Source organism: Hypanus sabinus, chromosome 16 (genome assembly GCF_030144855.1).
Source record: "Hypanus sabinus isolate sHypSab1 chromosome 16, sHypSab1.hap1, whole genome shotgun sequence".
Classification (NCBI taxonomy): domain Eukaryota; kingdom Metazoa; phylum Chordata; class Chondrichthyes; order Myliobatiformes; family Dasyatidae; genus Hypanus; species Hypanus sabinus.
In genome coordinates, this window is record NC_082721.1 from 44,244,364 (window position 1) to 44,254,759 (window position 10,396).

Below are 10,396 nucleotides of genomic sequence, written 5' to 3' on the forward strand. Positions count from 1 at the left end.
ACACAACCTGGTTATTACAAACACATTATTTTGCCAGAAAAGCAGGCATGAAGTCTCCTGGCAGCATCCACTCTCCAAACACTGGTATCTCATCGACTACACCATCGTACGATCTCGGGACCAACAAGATATACTAATAACAAGAGCTGTTACTGGTGCTGATGAGTGCTAGACAGACCATCGACTCATCCCATCCATCATGAGAATGAAGATTCAGTCCAAAAGGAAACACCAAAATCAGGACACTACTAAGAAATTCAATGTTGATATCCTTCAAAATATCAACCATGTACAGAAGTTCCAACAAAAACTTCAAAAGCAACTGCCTCAACAAATCCCACCATCTGTAGAAGAACACCGGAATCTGTTCAAGAATGCTGTCATCACCTCCTGCAAAGAAACAATTGGGTTCAAGATGAATAAACATCAGTATTGGTCCAATGATAATGACAAACAACTCCAACAACTCTTCGATAAAAAGAGAAAAGCTTTCATTACCTTACAAAATGACCAACAATTGGCTTCCAAAATGAAATGCTATCAGGAATGTAGGGCTGCAATTCAGAACAGCACCCAAAGCCTGAAAAACCAATGGTGGAGAAAGAAAGCTCAGGAAATCCAACAACTAGCAGACGCCAATGACACACGAGGCTTTTTCAATGCAACTGAAGCTATTTTTAGTCCATCCACTCATGGTCAAGCCCCTCTCAAAAGCAAAGATGGTTCAACCATCCTGAAGAGCAATGCTGACATCAATTCTAGATGGAGGGAGCACTTTGAAAATCTTCTAAATCAGACCATCTCATTTGACAGGCATGTGATTAACAATATCATAAAATAGTCTGTTGACAACTCCTTAAGCAAAATACCAACATTTGAAAAAGTCAAGGATGCCATCAAAACCTTGAAAAACAACAAGGCCACTGGACTCGATGGAGTACCAGCCAAGTTCAACAAAATTGGAAGTAACCCGCTTCATTACCAACTGCATCAACTTATCATCAAAATCTGGATAAATTAAGATGTTCCAGCAGACTTTAGAGACTCAGCAATCGTCACCATCTACAAAAGGAAAGACGACCGGTCCGAATGTGGAAATTATCATGGAATTTCCCTGTTAGAAACAGCAGGAAAGATCCACACCCACATCATGAACAACTGGCTCAACTTGAACAACTTGGCCTTTACCCAAGAAAATCCTTCCGGAGACACAAGCCAGTTTTAGACCATCACATGGAGCAATCAACACGATCTGCACAATGCGACAACTACAAGAAAAATGTCATGAACAACTTCAACCTTTGTTCATGGCATTCATCAACCTCACCAAAGCATTTGTCTCGGTATCAAGGGAACTCCTATGGGATGTCCTATCCACCTGTGGATGCTCTGAAAGTTACATTCACATCCTGAGACTCCTCCATGATGTTACATTGTAGACACAGACATGATCAGCAATAGTAACTGAGATTTTTCAAATCAGATCAGGAGTAAAACAGGGATACATGATTGCCCCAGCTTTGTTCACCGTCTTCATTGCGACAATCATCCACATCATCAAGGTCGACCTATCCCCAGGAATTGAAATTGTCTATAGAATAGATGGCAGACTTTTCAATCTTGCCCGTCTCAAGTCAAAAAACAAGATATCCACAAGTTCCCTCGTTGAGTTCCAATATGCAGATGAGAACAGTGTTGCAGCTCACTCAGAAAACCACCTACAAAAGAAACTTGGAATTACCATCAATTCCAAGAAGACTCAGATCATCTACCAACCGTCACCAACTGAGACAAATTGGATAGACCCAACAATTCAACTTGGCAAAACAACTCTGGAAAACGTGGACCACTTTCCATATCTTGGAAGTCACCTCTCCTTTAATGTTGACCTTAATGACGATATCCAACATCATCTTAAATGTGCTGGAACCGCTTTTGGATGTCTCCAAACAAGAAACTTTCAGGATCGTGACATTCGAACAGACACCAAAATGTTAGAGGAAACCAATGCCAAGGACAGCAAACTCTGGCAAGCCATCATCCGAGAAGGAACAACAACTTTCAAGGCCAACAGATGTGTAAAATTAGAAGAAAAGAAAATGGAAAGAGAGGAAGCAAAAACCAAAACCCAATCTGCCATCTGGAACTACCTGTCCAGAATGCGGAAGAACTTTCAAATCCAAGATTGGACTCATAAGCCACTTGAGAACCCATAAGTAGATCAATGAAACAAAGACCATCAGCCTCGATCTCGAGGGATAGCCATGATGACAACAAAATTTTGAGTGGTATATGGATAGGATGAATGCATTCAGGCTTTCTCCTTTTAGGTTGCATGCGTCTTGAACTAGAGATCATTTGTTTAGGGTGAAAGGTGAAATATTTTAGGGAGATCCAAGGGGGATCTTTTCCACTGAGAGTGTGGTGTGAGTGTGGATCAACCTGCCAGTGAAAATAGTAGATATAGGTTCAATTTTAACATTTAGGAGAATTTATGAATAGGTTTATGCATGAGAGGTGTCTGGAGGACTATGACACAGGTGAGGGTAGACGGTACTAGGCAGAAGACCTAGTTGGCACAGTCTAGATGGCTTAAGGGCAAGTTTCCATGCTGTAATGCTGTATGACTATTATCTGGTCATCATTGCCTTCATATTAATGGAAGAATCATGTATGTAGATTTACAACTATGTTTCCTACCTGACAACAGAGTCAGTTTGAAAGTCTTTTATTGACTGTAAAGTCTCTTTGGCACTGATGTCATGAAAGTTGCTAAAGAAATGGGTCTTTTCAATAGAGTCATGTGTTTCAAGATTCCATAGTCTGTCAAAGGGTGTCAAATGCTTTTGTTTCAATTGTCATTGGAGCAGTAGTGTAATGTTTGCATCACTCAATTAGCAACCATGGTTCTTGACTGTTGATTTGGATATATGAGCTGAAATCCCCCAATAGCAGCTGGAGAATTTAAATTCTAGTAACTAAAAAAATGAGGGGGGAAAAAGGAAGAATTGCCATTATCAAAACCAACTTCCAAAAAATGAAACCCATCTTTACCAACAGACACATTTCTATGACAACAAGGATTAGGCTACTAAAATGTTACATCTGGTCAACCTTGCTGCATGCCTCCGAAACATGGACTATACCACCAGAACTCCAAAAAGATGCAACAGAAATGTGGTTTCTCAGAAGAATACTGAAAATATCAGATAGAGATAGGGTAACTAATGAGACAGTACTCTAACATGCCCATACATAAAGATCTTTAATGAGAACATTAAATGAGAGTAGACTTCTGGGCCATATCATCAGAAAGAGAGAGATAGAATGCCTTGCATTACAAGGCTGTATGCCTGGGAAACACGGAAGATGAAGGCAAAGAAGAAAATATATGGACACTGTGAAAGAACTAACAGATCTAAGTGTGCAAGATATCATTGACAGTGCGTGGGATCATTCGATGCGGAAAGCCATGATCACCCAAGTGTGCAACGCACAAGGCACATGAAGAAGAAGAACTAGAATTAATTCCACATTTTACTTAGTTTGATTGGACCTACTGTAAAATCCCACCTGTTTCACTATAACTCACAGGGAATGAAAATTCTCATCCTTACCTGGCTCAGTGATATGATAATATTTGGGACAATAAGTGAGAACTTTGGTAGAGGGAACTGGTTAGTCATTAGTGTGATCCAAGTTGCAAAATGCATAAGTACATATATACAGTGCCTTGAAAAAATATTTTGTCCCCATAGCTGCTTTCAGATTTTACTGTCTCATTTTCTAAATTTGTAAAGTATTGAGGTAGTATTTTTGAGCTAATCGACAAAACATTGTGCATCATGTTAAATCAAAAGAAAAATTCCAAAACCTGCGAACAGTTTACTAAAAATTAAAAACCAAAATTGAGACGCTGAAAAAGTATTCAACCCCTTTGGAATTACTATGCTAACTTCCCTCAGGTGCAATATACAGTGCTACCTTACCAATAACCCAAGATGTGAAAGAAAGCATTTTGGCCAGCTCTTTTTGGCCTCAACCATAAGCAATATGTGTCACATAAATCTAATACTGCGCATCAACCAGGTAAGACCAACCCTACTATAAAGTATGGTAAAGGTGGCATCAAGCTATGGAAATTCATTTCAGCAGCAGGGACTGGAGATATGGTCAGGAATGATGGGAAGATGAACACTGCTGAATACAGAGGTATCTTGGATAAAAACCTGCTCGCCTCTGCCAGAAAGCTTACATTGGGGAGACTGTTCATCTTTCAGCAGGACAATGGCCCAAAGCACACTGCCAGAGCAACCAAGGAGTGGTTTCAAGTGAAGAAAATTTATGTTCTTAGGTGGCCTAGTCATAGTTCTGACCTTAACTCAATTGAACATCTCTGGCAAGACTTGAAGATTACTGTCCACCACCACTCCCCAATTAACCTGGCACAGCCTGAGCAGTTTTGCAAGGAGGAATCGTTCAATCATTAGGTATTAATATTGAAGTAATAAAATGGATTCAATAGTGGCTGGATGGGAGATGCCAGAGAGTAGTGGTGGATAACTGTTTGTCAGGCCGGTGGCTAGTGGTGTGCCTCAGGGATCTGTACTGGGTCAAATGTTGTTTGTCATATACATTAATGATCTGGATGATGGGGTGGTAAATTGGATTACTAAGTATGCAGATGATACTAAGGTAGGTGGTGGTGTGGATAATGAAGTAGGTTTTCAAAGCTTGCAGAGAGATTTAGGCCAGTTAGAAGAATGGGCTGAACGATGGCAGATGGAGTTTAATGCTGATACGTGTGAGGTGCTACATTTTGGTAGGAATAATCCAAATAGGACATACATGGTAAATGGTAGGGCATTGAAGAATGCAGTAGAACAGAGTGATCTAGGAATAAAGGTGCATAGTTCCCTGAAGGTGGAATCTCATGTGGGTAGGGTGGTGAAGAAAGCTTTTGGTATGCTGGCCTTTATAAATCAGAGCATTGAGTATAGGAGTTGGGATGTAATGTTAAAATTGTACAAGGCATTGGTAAGGCCAAATTTGGAGTATTGTGTACAGTTCTGGTCACCAAATTATAGGAAAGATGTCAACAAAATAGAGCGAGTACAGAGAAGATTTACTAGAATGTTGCCTGGGTTTCAGCACGTAAGTTACAGGGAAAGGTTGAATAAGTGAGGTCTTTATTCTTTGGAGCATAGAAGGCTGAGGGGGAACTTGATAAAGGTATTTAAAATTATGAGGGGTATAGATAGAGCTGGCGTGGATAGGCTTTTTCCACTAGAGTAAGGGGGATTCAAACAAGAGGACATGAGTTTTTCTTTTCTTTTTCTTTCCTTTTTTTCTTTCTCTTTTTTTTGTTTCAGTTTAGTTAGTGGGTTTTTCTCTTTATCAATAAAATTTCAAATTTTTTTATGATTGCTATAAGGAGTTGTAGTTTTTTTGACCATTGTACATATAACATAACATTGTACATATTTTACCTATTTGATTTTGACATTATATACTTTCTGTTTTTATTATTGCTGTTTATATGTATTTTATATTATCTATTTGCTAAACTCCTCCTCCAATTTGTATATTCTTTATTTGAAAATCAATGAAAAGATTGAAAAATGAAATGAGGACATGAGTTGAGAGTTGGTGGCAAAACTTTAAGGGTAACAGGAGGGAAAATTTCTTACTCAGAGAGTGGTAGCTGGGTGGAACGCGCTTCCAGTAGAAGTGGTAGAGGCAGGTTCAATATTGTCATTTAAAGTAAAATTGAATACGTATATGGACAGGAAAGGAATGGAGGGTTATAGACTGAGTACAGGCCAGTGGGACTAGGTGAGAGTAAACGCTCAGCATGGACTAGAAGGGCCGAGATGGCCTGTCTCCATGCTGTAATTGTTATATGGTTATATGGAATGACAAATCTTTCTCCACCACATTGTGCAAAGCTAACAGAGACTTACCAAAAAAAAAACACTGGCTGTAGTAACTGTGAAAGGCAGTTCAACTAAGCACTGGCAAAGGGGGAAGAATACTTTTGAACTGCTGACTTTTCAGTTTTTGAATTCTTAGTTTTTAATGCTTTAAAATTTTCCATTTTGGGTCATACTGTGAAAAAGGATCATGTGATTCAGAAATTTAAAAAACTCTCAGTTAAATTGATCAAAATTCGTGGTTATAAAACACATTTATGTGAACAAAAAGTTGGAGATTGAATACCTTATCAAGGGACTGTACGCTGCTACAAAGAAAATATATATTTGCAGTAGCATTACTGGTACTTAGCATAAAGGTTAACAACAGCACTGTGGTACCTCTCCAGACAATATATGTTGGCAGAATTAGCCACATCCCATGGATAACTATATTTAAAAATAAACTGTGGTTGGAAACACATAATTTCCACCTTTGCTGGGCTGTTAGGTGGGATTTCACAGTGAGGAAAACCACTGTCTGACTGAGTAGGACAAAATATTATCCTACTTCCTGTTGCTGGTTGGATGCCTATTAATAGAATTAAATACAGGGATGGAACAAAGATGTACACAATTACATTTTTTTGGCTGTAACATGAAGGGTTAACTTGCTTGCCAGTCTAAAGCCATGTCAGCTGTACTGGTCATTAATTGGCCCATCTGTTAATTGGCTCTTCCCGGCTTCTGGTTCCAGGCACCTAAGTGGTATAATAACAGCACGTACAAAAGACTGTTTCTTTCTTCAAAAGAGTTGGTGGTAAAAGTTTCATTGGTATGTGGATGGACACAAGGTTAACATGAAAGATGCATGTGAATAAAATTCTACAGGAGTGTAGAAAAGGGTCTTAATATGCTCAGGTACTTATTTGGGTGTATCCAGGGTGCAACGAGGAGATCACTTAAACAAATTTATATTGATTTAATCTGATCTGCCTTTCATTACACATATGTTGCTTATGGGTCAGCTTCACCAGCGGTCTTAACACCCCTAGATAAAGTTGAGATTATGTTGTGGTGCTATTAAATCATCCCCAATTTGGGCATTACTGATAGAAATAGGTGCAATACCCTTGCATCTGTGCAGGTTACAGTTAGCAACAGTGTATTGGGTTAGCATAAGGGGACATAAAGTTGGTCTTCCAATATTTGCAACATCAGTGGAGTGTTGGGAGCACTGCATTCATAAGTTCTTCAGCTTTGGGTGGATGGGAAATGAATATGCACAAAATCTTTGCTCAGTGTGGATTATGACCCCAGTGAGCCCCTTTCTGTCAACTGCTGTATTTTTTTTCTATTTGCCTGTGTTTTATGTGGGCTTTCAGGAAAAGATCAAGATAAGTGATTGTTTATCAGTGGCACGGGAAATACAGCAATATACAGTATGCAAGCTAGATATTATGGATTCTTACACATCTGCACTGATGGTTCAGAAGATCCAGTGGTGGGTCATACAGGTGTTTCTGTTTCTGTTCCAAAGTTTCAAATGGCTATTGGGAAAATATTTCAGGATAAGATATCAGTATTCACATCTGAGATGGTTGCTATCATTTTAGCCTTGGAAAATGTTGAAGAAGTACACCCCAAGTATGTCCTTCTGTGCTCTGTTTTGTTATCAGACTTGACATCTATTAAACATGTATTTCAAATTGTAGGCCAAGCATTCTTTTTGAGATTGGACAACAACTGCATGGTCTAGGCCTGTGTATACATTTCATATTGGTTCCTGCCCATGTTGGGGTTGAGGAAACGAGGTGGCTGACATTCTTGTCAAACAATCATTTAAATTAAGGATATAAATGTAGTAGTGTCTTTGCTTAAGGGGGAGATAAAATATATAATTAAACACCTATTTAATCACCGTGGCAACAAAATTTGGGATAAGGAAAGGGGAGGATAAAATTCAGAAGATGGTGGGAACTCAACTGGGAGATGGTATAAAAGGAGACAATACGTTATATGTATTGGACATACTAGGTTGAATATTTCCCTGTTTAGAATTAATACACATGATTCTGATATCTGTAGGGAATGCACTTGTCAAGAAACGGTGCAGCATGCAGTATATTGTTTCAGTGCTGCTCCTGTGAGGTGCAAAGAACGTCTAATTGCTAAATTGAGATCTTTGGGACAGACAGAGTTTGTTAGGATATCACAGCTATCATAATGTATATAAATGTGAATTTGAATTTCTAGAGAGCGTTAGAATTTATGATATCATTTGAGTTTTTATTTGGCGGGGGCGTGGATTTAGTGGAAATACTTCCTGTCTTTTGCTCCACATTCCAACTCAGTAAGTGACGGTAAAGGCGGTATGCCATATATAAACATTCCAAGAAGAAAAAGAAGGAAACTATCTCTTTCGCTAGAAATAGACTTAAGTCGTGACCAGTATTGAAGACCATTTGGAAAAGTGTGCAGCATATGGGAGGGCCCATGTGCAAATTTATGTAAGTACATGTTTGTTGAATGTTTAGTTTGTAGTTGTGTAACCTGGGTAGACTTAACGAAGTACTTGCTGAACTAGATGCGTTACTGAATCTTTCGTGTGGTAGTTTTTGCAGCTTAGGGTGAATTAGATGCGTACTTATTCGACTTGGATGTTTGGTTGAACGTTTCACTGTCTGTACTCGCAACCGGTGTTTTTTGTCCCACTTGCGGAATTCGCGGATCTGTTACACGAGGAAATCTGCAGATGCTGGAAATTCAAGCAACACGTAAAATGCTGGTGGAACGCAGCAGCCAGGCAGCATCTATAGGAAGTAGCACTGTCGACGTTTCGGGCCGAGGCCCTTCGTCAGGGTTCCTATTCATAGGTGTCAAACTCAAGGCCTGCGGACCATATCCAGCCCGGCGTACAATTATATCCGGCCCGCGAGATCATTTTAGATAGATCTATTATTGTAATTATTAATGGCCCGGCGATATGAAGCCTATGATTGTAAGTTAATATCAATCATAAAAATAATGCTTACTCAGCAGTCTTCTTCATAAGAAACGGAATTTGTGAAGTGAAACACTTTGTAGTTATAGCAGAGACTGAGACACATGAGAACAGGCTGAAAAAACGGAGGCAATGAAAGCTGCGTTCGCACGCGTCCGACTGATCCGGCCCGCATGAAGCTGCATTTTGCCCAATCCGGCCCGTGACCTAAAATGAGTTTGACACCCCTGCATAGATGCTGCTTGGCCTGCTGCTTTCCACCAGCATTTTGTGTGTGTTCGCGAGTCTGTTAGTAACATTTGATGTTAGGAACCGGATTCGGTGAGTGTAACGGGATTTAAAAGTAGATGTAAGAAACAGGACCAACCCCCTCCCCGTGTAAGGAATACCACGTCCCGGGGTGCACTGATAACAGTGCGAGATTTGGAATTCTCGACGAGTTGCTGGCGGGCAAGTTGTCAAACAAATTGGTCTCCCGCGGGGTTCAAATGGGCCAACCACCACATTCTGTTTGTGCTGAAACACGTAGCTTTCCCAGTTAGGGAGGGAAGCCCGAGGAAAGCTTCATGGCTGTTGGTGGCCATCCTAAGGCAACAGTGTGAGATTTAAAGGAAACACCAGGAAAAAGCTTTAGAAAGGAGATGGAAGCATTAAGTCAGCGCAGTATCACCACAGGGAAGGCTGTTCTGTTGGCACAGATCCGAGCCACGGAACTGAAGGACAAGGGTACCAAGGTAGCCTGTCGGTTTGTAAAAGTGCAGTAATTAGAGACTGCCAGGGCTAACTGGCAACATGAGATGGAGACATCTGGCTGGATCGTGAGTATGGGGAAGAGAGTCGAGCTGAGTCCTATGATTCTTCCTCGAAGTGATCGCCTTCCCCCCTACGCATCCTAGACAGTTCAGGCCAGACCGGTGACCACGCGGTCCCATACCCGGCGTGGCTCCTCCGACCCTCGGGGGAGAAAAGGACCAGAGTAGTACAATGAGATAGGATGTGCTCCGCCAAGGAACTCGCCGGATTGGGGGATAGGTACAGACAGAAGCCGGGAGAGCCTCTGATCACGAAGTTATTGAGGATATGGTATCCGAGAGATGCTAGGGTAAATTTATATAATAGAGATGGGCGCCCTGGAGAGCTGTCATTCCGTCACGCGATAAATAACGCACTGAGAATGCCGCCCGCTTCGATAAGTCGGGACGATAAGTTATTATGGGATCAGGTGGCTGAGGCAGTCAAGGTCAGGTACCCTCCCCCCCCCCCCACCCCCTTGAGTGGAGTGGAGCACAGTATAGAAAAGGACTAAGGTTCTTCGCCAGTGGACTTTGGAACTTTGAATTAATCCTATTTTTCAGCAGAAAATGAATTATTTTGCTATTTGGTTAAGTGAATCGCAGGAGCTCTTTTCTGTGCTAATGTGTTCTGTGTCAGAGGCCCCCACCCAGCAGTCTTGTTTTTGTTCTTTGAAAATTATGTTAGT